At 41.0% G+C, this 13,227-nt stretch overlaps 1 protein-coding gene; it reads right to left on the bottom strand.

Annotated features, from left to right (window-relative positions):
• The window catches only part of Erich1 (glutamate-rich 1), a gene marked incomplete at its 5' end in the record, with an annotated part of 52,793,804 nt that overhangs the window by 49,559,383 nt on the left and 3,221,194 nt on the right, over nucleotides 1-13,227 (bottom strand).

Raw genomic sequence — 13,227 nt, 5'->3', positions numbered from 1 at the left:
TCTCTTTGCTTTGAGACAAGGTCTTTCCCTAACATGGCAACTTACTGATTGGTAAATAATCTTTGACAATGAGGATCTAAAACTAAAATCCATCCAGTGGAAGAAAGTAGAAGTATTTTCTAACTCAATTCTTGAAGAATGGAAAATAAGTTATAAACTGAGGAGCAAGATAATCAAAAGGAAAAAACTTGGAGATTCATAACTAAAGCAAAAGGAATTAATTTTATGAAGATCAGTAACGCCAGGGTAAAACATAATGGAATATTCTTTTCCCCATCTTTTAAAGTTAACATTTATTTCCATCTCTATTAAATTGGGTATTTCTTATTTACATTTCAAATGTTATTCCCTTTCCCTGTTTCTAGGCCAATATCACCCTGACTTCTCCACCTCCCCTTCGATGTGGGTGTTCCCCTCCCGATGCTCCCCCCATTACTGCCCTCCCCACAAAAATCCCGTTCACTGGGGGTTCACCTTGGCAGGGCCAAGGGCTTCCCCTTCCACTGGTGCCCTTACTAGGCTATTCATTGCTACCTATGAATAAGGAGCCCAGGGTACGTCCATGTATAGCCTTTGGGTAGTGCCTTAGTCCCTGGAAGCTCTGGTCAGTTGGCATTGTTGTTCATATGGGGTCTCGAGCCCCTTCAGCTCTTTCAGTCCTTTCTCTGATTCCTTCAACGGCAGTCCAGTTCTCAGTTCAGTGGTTTGTTGATGGATTTCACCTATGTATTTGCCATATTCTTGGGAGAGATATACATCCGGTTCCTGTCAGCCTGGACATCTTTGCTTCATCCATCTTATCTAGTTTGGTAGCTGTATATGTATGGGCCACATGTGGGGCAGGCTCTGAATGGGTGTTCCTTCAGCCTCTGTTCTAAACTTTGGCTCCCTACCCCCTCCTAAGGGTATTCTTGTTGCCCTTTTAAAGGAATGAAGCATCCATATTTTCATCATCCTTCTTGAGTTTCATGTGTTCTAGGCATCTAGGGTAATTCAAGCATTTGGGCTAATAGCCACTTATCAATGAGTGCATACCATGTGTGTTTTTCTGTGATTGGGTTACCTCACTCAGGATGATATTTTCCAGTTCCAACCATTTGCCTACGAATTTCATAAAGTCATTGTTTTTGATAGCTGAGTAGTATTCCATTGTGTAGATGTACCACATTTTCTGTATCCATTCCTCTGTTGAAGGGCATCTGGGTTCTGTCCAGCTTCTGGCTATTATAAATAAGGCTGCTGTGAACATAGTGGAGCACGTGTCTTTTTTATATGTTGGGGCATCTTTTGGGTATATGCCCAAGAGAGGTATAGCTGGGTCCTCAGGTAGTGGAATGTCCAATTCTCTGAGGAAGCTCCAGACTGATTTCCAGAATGGTTGTACCAGTCTGCAATCCCACCAACAATGGAGGAGTGTTCCTCTTTCTCCACATCCTCGCCAGCATCTGCTGTCACCTGAGTTTTTGATCTTAGCCATTCTCACTGGTGTGAGGTGAAATCTCAGGATTGTTTTGATTTGCATTTCCCTCATGACTAAAGATGTTGAACATTTCTTTAGGTGCTTCTCAGTCATTTGACATTCCTCTCCTATGAATTCTTTGTTTAGCTCTGAACCCCGTTTTTAATGGAGTTATTTGTCTTCCTGCAGTCTAATTTTGTGATTTCATTGTATATTTTGGATATAAGCCCTCTATCAGATGTAGGATTGATAAAGATCTTTTCCCAATCTGTTGGTTGTCATTTTTTCCCTAAGGCCAGTGTGCTTTGCCTCATAGAAGCTTTGGACTTTTATGAAATCCCATTTGTCGATTCTTGATCTTAGAGCATAAGCCATTGGTGTTTTCTTCAGGAAATTTTCTCCAGTGCCCATGTGTTCGAGATGCTTCCCCACTTTTTCTTCTAATAGTTTGAGTGTATCTTGTTTGATGTGGAGGTCCTTGATTCACTTGAACTTAAGCTTTGTACAGGGTGATAAGAATGGAGCGATCTGCATTTTTCTACATGCTGACCTCAAGTTGAACCAGCACCATTTGCTGAAAATGCTTTCTTTTTTCCACTGGATGGTTTTGGCTCCTTTGTCAAAAATCAAGTGACCATAGGTGTGTGGGTTCATTTCTGGGTCTTCAATTCTATTCCACTGGTCTATCTGCCTCTCTCTGTACCAATATCATACAGTTTTTTTTTTTTTATCACTATTGCTCTGTAATACTGCTTGAGTTCAGGGATAGTGATTCCCCCCAGAAGTCCTTTTATTGTTCAGTATAGTTTTAGCTATCCTGGGTGTTTTGTTATTCCAGATGAATTTGCAAATTGTTCTGTCTAACTCTATGAAGAATTGGATTGGAATATTGGTGGGGATTGCATTGAATCTGTAGATCGCTTTTGGTAAGATGGCCATTTTTACTATATTAATCCTGCCAATCCATGAGCATGGGAAATCTTTCCCACTTCTGAGATCTTCCCATTTCTTTCTTCAGAGGCTTGAAGTTCTTATCATACAGATTTTTCACATGCTTGGTTAAAGTCACACTAAGGTACGTTATATTATTTGGGACTATTATGAAGAGTATCATTTCTCTAATTTCTTTCGCAGCTTATTTCTCTTTTGTGTAGAGGAAGGCTACTGATTTATTTGAGTTAAATTTATACCGAGCCACTTTGCTGAAGGTGTTTATCAGGCTTAGTAGCTCTCTGGTGGAACTTTTGGGATCACTTAAATATACTATCATGTCATCTGCAAATAGTGATATTTTTTGACTTCTTCCTTTCCCATCTGTATCTCTTTGATCTTTTGTGTTCTGATTGCTTTGGCTAGGACTTGGAGATCTATACTGAATGACTAGGAAGAGAGTGAGCAGCCTTGTCTAGTCCCTTGTTTTTGGTGGGATTGCTTCAAGTTTCTCTCCATTTAGTTTAATGTTAGCTACTGGTTTGGTATATATGGATTTTACTATGTTTAGGTATGGGCCTTGAATTCTTATTCTTTCCAGGACTTTTATCATGAAGGGGTGTGGAATTTTGTCAAATGCTTTATCGGCATCTAATGAAATGATCATGTGGTTCTTATCTTTCAGTTTGTTTATATAGTGGATTACATTCATGGTTTTCCATATATTAAACCATCCCTGCATCCCTGATATGAAGCCTGCTTGATCATGATGGATGATTGCTTTGATGTGTTCTTGGATTCGGTTTGCAAGAATTTTATCGAGTATTTTTACGTCAATATTCATGAGCGAAATTGGTTTGAAGTTCTCTTTCTTTGTTGGGTCTTTGTGTGGTTTAGGTATAAGAGTAATTGTGGCTTCATAGAAGGAATTCGGTAGTGCTACGTCTGTTTAGATTTTGTGGAATAGTTTCGATAGTATTGGTATGAGGTCTTCTATGAAGGTCTGATAGAAATCTGCACTGAACCCATCTGGACCTGGGCTCTTTTTGGTCGGGAGACTTTTAATGACTGCTTCTATTTCTTTAGGAGCAGTCATTAATTATGTGGTTGCGTAAATGGTTTATCTGTTCCTAATTTAACTTTGGTACGTGTTATCTGTCAAGGAAATTGTCCATTTCCTCCAGATTTTCAAGTTTTGTTGAATACCGGCTTTTGCAGTAGTATCTGATGATTTTTTTTGAATTTCTTCTGATTCTGTTGTTATGTCTCCCTTTTCATTTCTGATTTTGTTAATTTGTACACCCTCTCTGTGTCCTCTCGTTAGTCTGGCTAAGGTTTATCAATCAGTTGATTTTCTCAAAGAACCAGCTTTTGGTTCTGTTGATTCTTTGTATAGTTCTTTTTGTTTCTATTTGGTTGATTTCAGCTCTGAGTTTGATTATTTCCTGCCTTCTACTCCTCCTGTGTATATTTGCTTCTTTTTGTTCTAGAGCTTTTAGGTGTTCTGTCAAGCTGCTGATATATGCTCTCTCCTGTTTCTTTCTGCAGGCACTCAGAGCTATGAGTTTTCCTCTTAGCATAGCTTTCAATGTGTCCCATAAGTTTGGGTATGTTGTACCTTCATTTTCATTAAATTCTAAGAAGTCTTTAATGTCTTTATTTCTTCCTTGACCAGGTTATCATTGAGTAGAGCATTGTTCAACCTCCATGTATATGTGAGCGATCTTTCCTTATTGTTATTGAACACCACCTTTAGTCCATGGTGGTGTGATAGGACACATGGAATTATTTCTATCTTTCTGTATCTGTTGAGGCCTGTTTTGTGACCAATTATATGGTCAATTTTGGAGAAAGTACCATGAGGTGGTGAGAAGAAGGTATATCCTTTTGCTTTAGGATAGACTGTTCGATAAATATCTGTTAAGACCATTTGGTTCATAACTTCTGTTAGTCTGTCTATGTCTCTGTTTAATTTCTGTTTCCATGATCTGTACATTGATGAGAGTGGGGTGTTGAAGTCTCCTACTATTATTGTGTGAGGCGGACTGTGTGCTTTGAGCTTTTGTAAGGTTTCTGTTATGTATTTAGGTGCCCTTATATTTGGAGCATATATATTTAGGATTGAGAGTTCATCTAGGTGGATTTTTTCCTTTGATGAACATGAAGTTTCCTTCCTTATCTTTTTTGATGACTTTTGGTTGAAAATCAATTTTATTCGATATCAGAATGGCTACTCCAGCTTCATACCATTTGCTTGGAAAGCTGTTTTTCAGCCTTTTACTTTGAGGTAGTGTCTGTCTTTGTCTCTGAGGTGTGTTTCCTGTAGGCAGCAAAATGCTGGGTCCTCATTATGCATCCAGTTTGTTAATCTGTGTCTTTTTATTGGGGAATTGAGTCTATCGATGTTGAGAGATATTAAGGAATAGTAATTGTTGCTTCATGTTATCTTCGTATTTAGAGGTGAGATTATGTTTGTGTGCTTTCTTGTCTTTGCTTTGTTGCAAAACATTTAGTTTCTTGATTTTTCTCAGGTGTAGCTTGCCTCCTTGTGTTGGGCTTTACCATTTATTTTCCTTTGTCGGGCTGGTTTTGTAGAAAGAAATTGTGTAAATTTGTTTTTGTCATGTAATATCTTGGTTTTTCCATCTATGTTAATTGAGAGTTTTGCGGAATACAGTAACCTGGGCTGACATTTGTGTTCTCTTAGGGTCTGTATGACATCTGTCCAGGATCTTCTGGCTTTCATAGTCTCTGGTGAGAAGTCTGGTGTGATTCTGATATGTCTGCCTTTATTTGTTACTTTACCTTTTTCCCTTACTGCTTTTAATGTTCTTTCTTTGTTTTGTGCATTTGGTGTTTTGACTATTAAGTGATGGGAGGAGTTTCTTTTCTGGTCCAATCTATTTGGAGTTCTGTAGGCTTCTTGTATGTTTATGGGCATCTCTTTCTTTAGGTTAGGGAAGTTTTCTTCTATGATTTGGTGAAAATCTTTACTGGTCATTTGAGTTGGGAGTCTTCTCTCTCTTCTATACTCATTATCCTTAGGTTTGATCTTCTCATTCTGTCCTGGATTTACTGTATGTTTTGTACCAGTAGATTTTTCCCTTTTACATTATCATTGATAGTTATGTCGATGATTTCTATGGAATCTTCTGCTCCTGAGATTCTCTCCTTTTTTATTCTGTTGGTAATGTTTTTATCTATGGCTCCTTGTCTCTTCCTTTGGTTTTCCCTACTCATGGTTGTCTCCCTTTGTGCTTTCTTTCTTGTTTCTATTTCCATTTTGTATTCGTTCACCTGTTGTCTTTTCCTGTAATTCTTTCCATGATTTTTGTGTTTCCTCTCTAAGGTCTTCCCCTTGTGTACTTGTATTTTCCTGCATTTCTCTAAGGGAGTTCTTTATGTCTTTCTTAATGTCCTCCATCATCATGATCAAATGTGATTTTAAATCTAGATCTTGCTTTTCTTGTGTGTTTGGATATTCAGTGTTTGCTTTGGTGGGAGAATTGGGCTCTTATGATGTCATGTAGTCTTGTTTTCTGTTGCTTGGGTTCTTGCGCTTGCCTTTCGCCATCAGGTTGTCTCTGGTGTTACCTTGTTTTGCTCTGACAGTGGCTTGACCTTCCTATTATAGTCCTGTGTGTCAGGAGTGCTGTGGACTTGTTTTCCTGTTTTCTTTTAGCCAATTATGGGAACAGAGTGTTCTGTTCTCAGATGTGTAGTTGTTTCTGTCCACTGGCTTTCAGCTGTTCCTTTGGACGTGTGTCCTGAGTCCAATAGGCAGGTCACTTTTGACAGAAACGTTGGTAAGATAAGTCTCTGGTCTCGGGCCTGAAGTTGCTCCTGGGCTGGGTTTCAGCTCTCCATGAGGGTAGCAACCTGAAGGGCTTGCCCCTACCTCTGGGTCCCTGTGTGCTAGTTGTTTTCCTCTATAGTCAGAAATTTGGGCAGAGAGTAGTCTCCTCTAGTTTCCCAGGTGTGTCTGTGTCACGCGCCCAACGTCTCGCCAGCAAGAACAACACGCGGACACCAGGATCCTTCTGCAGCAAAGCGTTTATTGCATCTTGAAGAGGAGAGAGCCGGGGCCCAGAAAGGCGCTGCTTATAAAACCCTAGCACGGTGCATCCACGCCTGATTGGTTGCTTACCCATGATCTCACTGGCACGCCCCGGGATGGGCAAAGACTTGGCGCAAACACACTCTTGCACATGCGCACACAACTTGTTTCCTGAAAGGAAGTCGGGCTGGCGCAGTGGAAGCCAGCGCCATCTTGTAATGGCGAATTCTATTACGACTTTCCACATCTCCCCCTTTCTGTTTTACTAGAATGAGGCTGGTCTAGGCCTCTGCAGTTACGTCCATCTGCTGTGGCTCCTGTCTTAGGTCGTTCCTCTAATGTCACAGCCTTATCCGTCGTAGGGTAACCCTATCGCCACAGGGCCCCATGTCTTAGATTGGTCTGTGCATGAGGAAAGTTGCCCGTCTCTGGATACCGCAGTGCTGTGTGACAGTAACTGCTAAACGACCTAGGGCGAACTCTACAAAAGAGGCCAGCCAGAAAATGAGTTAGTGGGGAAATCATGATCAGCCTATCGCATGCAATGAGGAAACCTCAGCGATGTAGAAGGACTGATCAAAGAATCATTGAGTCTCTATCATCCCAGTACAGTGGATCCACAAATCCATGGGGTGCAAGAGCAGAGAACTCAGATACCGACTAATTCCTGAGCATAGATAACCAAATTCCAGGGGAGGCCCCTTGTTCAATGGCCACAAGTGCTTGAGTGACAACGACCTTGTCACGTTTCTGTTGAGATCTGAGTTTGCAAACCAACCATAGCATGAACACTAATCCACAGCATAGGGCTGCACCAAACAGAGCCACTCCCGATAAGTAGTGGGCACCTCATCTGGTTCTCCTCAGCTGCTACCACCAAGGGCCGTAGTCAAGCCACTCCTATAATAAAATTTAGAATTCCCAATTGTTAGCAACTACTCCAGAAAGTTCACCCACTGTGCTTGCCTAACAATAGATTGGGGGAGGGTAACTCTAGACACTGCAGACACAATGGCTGCAGCAGTAATGGCTGCCACAATAGCAGCGAAAGTAACAATGTCTTTCCCAGGACAGTTTAGGATCGGTCATTCTTCTCTGGAACAACCAGCAGGCAATGGAACCATGTCTGAGATCTGCACAACCAGGGCAGAGTTCCCCAGTCCACAGCAGCTTAACACAGGTGACATTTCTGTGAAGCTACAGACTGCAAAATGACAACACCAGTTAAGGCAGCAAGAGTCACCAGGGGAATGAGGGGGGCAGGGGTAACAGCTGGAGTCCAGCTTCTCCAGAAAGCAGCAGTGCACAGAGGGTCGGAGCGCAGGCCGCGATGGGACGGGACACAATGACTGCAGCAACGCCAGAATTTCTGTGATGAGAAAAGATGAGGGGGAATCCTCCATCTTCCTCTCAGGGCAGAGGAATGACTCCAGGGACCCGAACCACGAGAGCTGAATCTTTATGCTCCCAGGATCAGCAAGTCTCAGCAACCACCTCTGGCAGCTGGCATACTCTTGTAGCATCCTGTAGAAAAAACACAAGCATTCCCTCTGCCCCATATAAAATATCTGGACAGGATCATGTCAATATGTGGATCTTTCTATTTCACCTAGGCAGAAGTATGCCTAGTTGTAGGGTGCCATAAACCTTGGCATCCAAATTTTAAAATTGAAATAAAAAGAGTATTATTAAATAATTGTATAGCATACAGGGATAACTTCCCCTTTTTATTTATTAAGATATAAACTGTCTAGTATCATTGTCCTCCCTCGTTAAGGGGTCTAGGCAATCCAGTTTGAGTTCCCAAATGGCCTACAAAGGAACAGTATTTAGTGTTCTTAACCACTAAGCCATCTCTCTAGCACCTCAAAAACTTTATTTACCTAAACATAAGCATTAATTAGAAATGCCAAATCCTGTAAATATTGTCCAGATTCAGTTGTACTAGAAATCCCTGAGCTGGCAGGGTGAGGCTGGGAATTTAAAGTAAGCAAATGGAGTCTTCCTCTTTTCATAAGGGTGTGTTATCAACTCCATTACCATTTTCAAAGAGCTGGATCTATGGTTTTGTTTAGTTGCCTGAGCCAGAGCACTGAAAGGACAGTGAGTTGTCAGACATTTATACTGAAATCATCACTCACTGATTTCATGTAGAAAACTTGTCTCTAGTAAAGCATTAAGTAATTGAAATCAATTGTAAACCACAAGCCACACATTGGCTATCAGTATAAGAATTGAAAGCTTGATTTAAAACCAGTGGCTAAAGCACAAAATTTAATAATCTGTGCTGAAGCAGCAGAAACTCAAGAGAATAAACAAGTGATCGAATCATACATGTAGCCTTTTCATTAGATGAACCACCTATAAATAGAGTAAGCACATTTCCTATGGGTTGTATGCACAAATATACAGTTTCTTTTTAAAATACTTCCATGACTCTAGCCTACAATTCTGTATTAACACAACTGAAGCTTTATCTCCAATGTGGATAGCAAAGAAAGACCTAAGTCCTCTGGTAAGGTGAGTTACTTAGCCTATTAACATATCCTTAGTAGCTTAAAATTAGTTTCAAATATTCTTTTCTGGAGTAGTGTAACAGCTACTCCCCAAATATTAAAGCTCATTTTGAGAGCAAAGATTTGCAGTAAAAATTTCCATATACACTGAAAGATTCAAAGTTCTAACTTCTTACATTGAAGAAGCAACAAAATTACATAATATAAGGCTATTAGCCATTCTTTTGTAAAAATTATTAATGATATCACTTCATGGGCTCTCTAAAATTATAAGCAAGCTCACAAAATGAAAACTCACAATCGCTATGACGTAAACAAATTGTATAAAATCAATCTTCTAAATCTGTCTTGAAATGGCAGTTGGAGTAAGCAAACTGGCTGTAATGCTCTCACAAGTTCTAAAACCTCATCAATCCTTTGTAAATCCTATAACAATCTCTACCTGTTTGATTTTTTCTCAATTATAAATAAGTTTAGTTAGTCAATGCAACACTGGCAATCCTTAATCACATTCCTAAGTTCTCCTTGTAACACCAGAGCACAACCACAAGGTCACCTGAGTTCTGAGTACGTGACTAGGCAGCTGTTCTTGGGGCAGTGGAATTAGCATTAAAATACAGATAACTTCAGGGCAAACCACAACATTGGAAAGCAAAACTCAACCTCCAACAATCTAGTCTCCAAAATCCAGTCTCCAAAACACCAAGTCTATCCTTCATGCTACCAAGTTTGACTGCCAATACCTACATATGAACGCATGATGGTGCGGTCTCCAATACCTCAACAAAGAGACATTGCCCTAAATTCTTTTAGAAGCCTGGTTTCTAGAGTAAGAATTCCATAAAAATATTATCTCAATTTAGACCTGTTTCCTTAGATAGAATTGAGATATCTTTTTGTTTGATTCTCCTGAATAAATTTTTCAGGCGGTCTACCTCTATCAAATCTGATCGGTATGACTCTGTGAAGTTTCCAGAGCCTAAGCACACCTTTTACAAGCACAAAGACAAAATTTTTTCTCCCAAAATACTGTGTTCCTTTTATCTCCTTTTCTTTTCTTTTTTTCTTTGGAGACCTTTTCTCCCTCTGACATACTTTCCTGTTGCTCTGCAAGGACCCTCTGACCTGTCCTAACGGCTGTAACGGCTTCCCACACAAAGAAAAAAATAAACAAAATTACCAGCCTTGCCCACAAAGGATCCATAACTTTCGGTTTCTTCACAGTGGCTCTCCACCTAGGCCCATATCTTTCTTCTTCATAGCGAGCTGCCTCATCTTCTAAATCCTCTTCCTCAGAGGGGCTAAGCTCGTCTGTTTCTGAACTATCAAGCCCCAAAGCCTCTAACTCCTCTACCGGATAAAGGTTTTTTTTCGGGGTTTTCTTCTCCTTCCTCTGTTTCTCTCCCAGGGCATCCTTTCCCTTATCACTCGCTTCCTCGGATCCAAGGTCCTTGGAAGGGTCTTTTTTCTTAGGTGTACCTTTCCTTCTTAAAGCTTTCACCGTGCTCTGTTTCTGACATGTTATATCAAGACCAAACATGCCTCTCAGAGCTTACCTCTCAACCTGGAGTTCTGGACCCTCTTCGTGAGCGGAGGCTCTCCTTGGCGCTGGCGATGGTGAGGCGTTTGTCCCGGGTTTCGGCACCAAATATCGCACGCCCAACATCTCGCCAGCAAGAACAACGCGCGGACACCAGGATCCTTCTGCAGCAAAGCGTTTATTGCATCTTGAAGAGGAGAGAGCCGGGGCCCAGAAAGGCGCTGCTTATAAAACCCTAACACGGCATGTCCACGCCTGATTGGTTGCTTACCCATGGTCTCACTGGCACGCCCCAGGGTGGGCAAAGACTTGGCGCGAACACACTCTTGCACATGCGCACACAGCTAGTTTCCTGAAAGGAAGTCGGGCTGTGTCCACAGCAGAAGCCAGCACCATCTTGAAATGGCAAATGCTATCGCGACTTTCCACGTGGGGCACAGTGGAAGCCGGCGCCATCTTGTAATGGCAAATGCTATCGTGACTTTCCACATGTCTGTCCTTCTGAAGGTCTAGCTCTTCCTCCCACGAGATTTGGGTGCAAGGAGCTGTTTGACCCGGTCTGTTCAGATCTGGGTGCAGTCTGGACCACAGAGCTCCTGAAGCTTGACTGCCCCTATCTTCCTGTGCCTAGAGGCCTTATACAGATTCCTCTTGGGCCAGGGATGTGGGCAAAGGTGGGCAGAAGTGGCGGTCTCTCCTGCCCTGCAGTCTCAGGATTGCCCACATGTCTGGGTGATGAGCTCTCTCTCCCACGGTTTTTGGAGAAGGGAGCTGTGGGCATGAATATTCTGAAGGGATGATGTGTACACGGCTTTTAATGTTTAGGTGGGCAATTATGTCTTATCAATTGGATCAGAGGTTATTGTGCTGTGTGTTCTTTCTTATGGCTCTTTATTAATTTACATTTAAGAGAATTTGTGGTGATGGAGACACTGGACTGGCATGGAATTGAGATGTATATTTCTGGCATGGAGGCAACCTGACTTGGGAACTAGATAGGTAGAGAGATTGTTGCCAGTCTCAGAGAGAAGCCTTTGGCAGTGTGATATGGGATGGAGCAGAGCAGGTGAGATGCTTTGCTGACTGAGATGAAGATATCTACCATATATCTTGGGGCACTACAGTGCCGGACCTAGTGGGGGTAAAAGACAGCATTTTTTATAATTGTACAGCAACATCTCCTCATATCTATTCTGTATAGTACTTGATGTTCTAGTCAGAGCAATAAGACAACAAAATGAGATCAAGGGGACACAAATTGACAAAGAAAAAGTCAAGGTATCACTATTTGCAGATGATATGACGATATGCAAAAGCAACCCCCAAAATTCTACCAGAGAACACCTACCACTGATAAACAACTTCAACAAAGTGGCCTGATATAAAACTAACTCCAACAAATCAGTAGCCTTCCTTTATACAAATGTAACTGGGCTGAGAAAGAAATTAGGGAAACAACACCCTTCACAAGAGATGTAATAATATAAAATGTATTGGAGTAACACTAACTAAACAAGTGAAAGATCAGTGTGCCAAGAATTTTAAGTTTTTCAAGAAGGAAGTCAAAGAAGACCTCAGAAAATGGAGAGATCTCCCAAGTTCATCGATTTGTAGAATTAACATACTAAAAATGTCCATCCTACCAAAATCGATCTGCAGGTTCAATGCAGTCTCCATCAATATTCCAACACAATTCTTCAAAGACATGGAAAGAGCAACTCTCAATTTACATGGAAAAAAACTCAGAATAGTGAAAATAATTCTTAATAATAAAAGAATGATTGGGGGAATCACCATCCCTGACCTCAAGCTATACTACAGAGCAATAGTGATAAAAACTGCATGGTACTGGAACAGAGACAGACAGGTTGATCAATGGAATAGAATTGAAGACCCAGATATAAAACTGCACACTTATGCACACTTGATCTTTGACAAAGAAGCCAAAAATATACAATGGAAAAAAGAAAGCATCTTCAATAAATGGTGCTGTTCCAACTGGCTGTCTGCATGTAGAAAAATGAAAATAGATTCGTATTTATCACAATGCACAAAGCTTAAGTCCAAGTCGATCAAGGACGTCAGCACAAACCAGATTAACTGAATCTAATAGAAGAGAAAGTGGCAAAGAACCTTGAACTCATTGTCACATTCAAAAATTTCCTAAACAGAACTCCAATGGCTCACACTCTAAGATCAAGAATTGATAAACGGGACATCACAAAACTGGAAAGCTTCTGTAAGGCAAAGGACAAATTGGCATCCTACGGATTGGGAAAATTTTTTCACTGATCCCACATCTGATAGAGGGTTAATATCCAAAATATATAAAGAACACAAGAAGTTTACAACCAAAAAATCAAACAACTCAGTCAAAAAATGAGGTATAGAAGTAAACCGAGAATTCACAATAGAGGAATCTCAAATGGCTGAGAAGCACTAAAGAAATGTTCAAATTTCTTAGATCAGAGAAATGAAAATCAAAACAACCCTGAGATTCTACCTTACACCAGTCAGAATGGCTAAGATCAAAACCTCAGGTGATATCACATGTTGGCAAGGATGTGGAGAAAGAGGAGCACTCCTCCATTGATGGTGGGATAGCCTGAGTCCAGAAAATACCTTTGAGGATGGTCACACACTGAGAGTGGACACACACTGACGGTGGACGCACACTGATGGTGGACACACATTGAGGGTTGTCACACATGGAGGGTGTTCACAC

The sequence above is a fragment of the Rattus norvegicus genome, chromosome 16 (genome assembly GCF_021556685.1).
Source record: "Rattus norvegicus strain SHRSP/BbbUtx chromosome 16, alternate assembly SHRSP_T2T, whole genome shotgun sequence".
Classification (NCBI taxonomy): Eukaryota; Metazoa; Chordata; class Mammalia; order Rodentia; family Muridae; genus Rattus; species Rattus norvegicus.
This window is presented reverse-complemented; position numbering and strand designations above follow the sequence as displayed.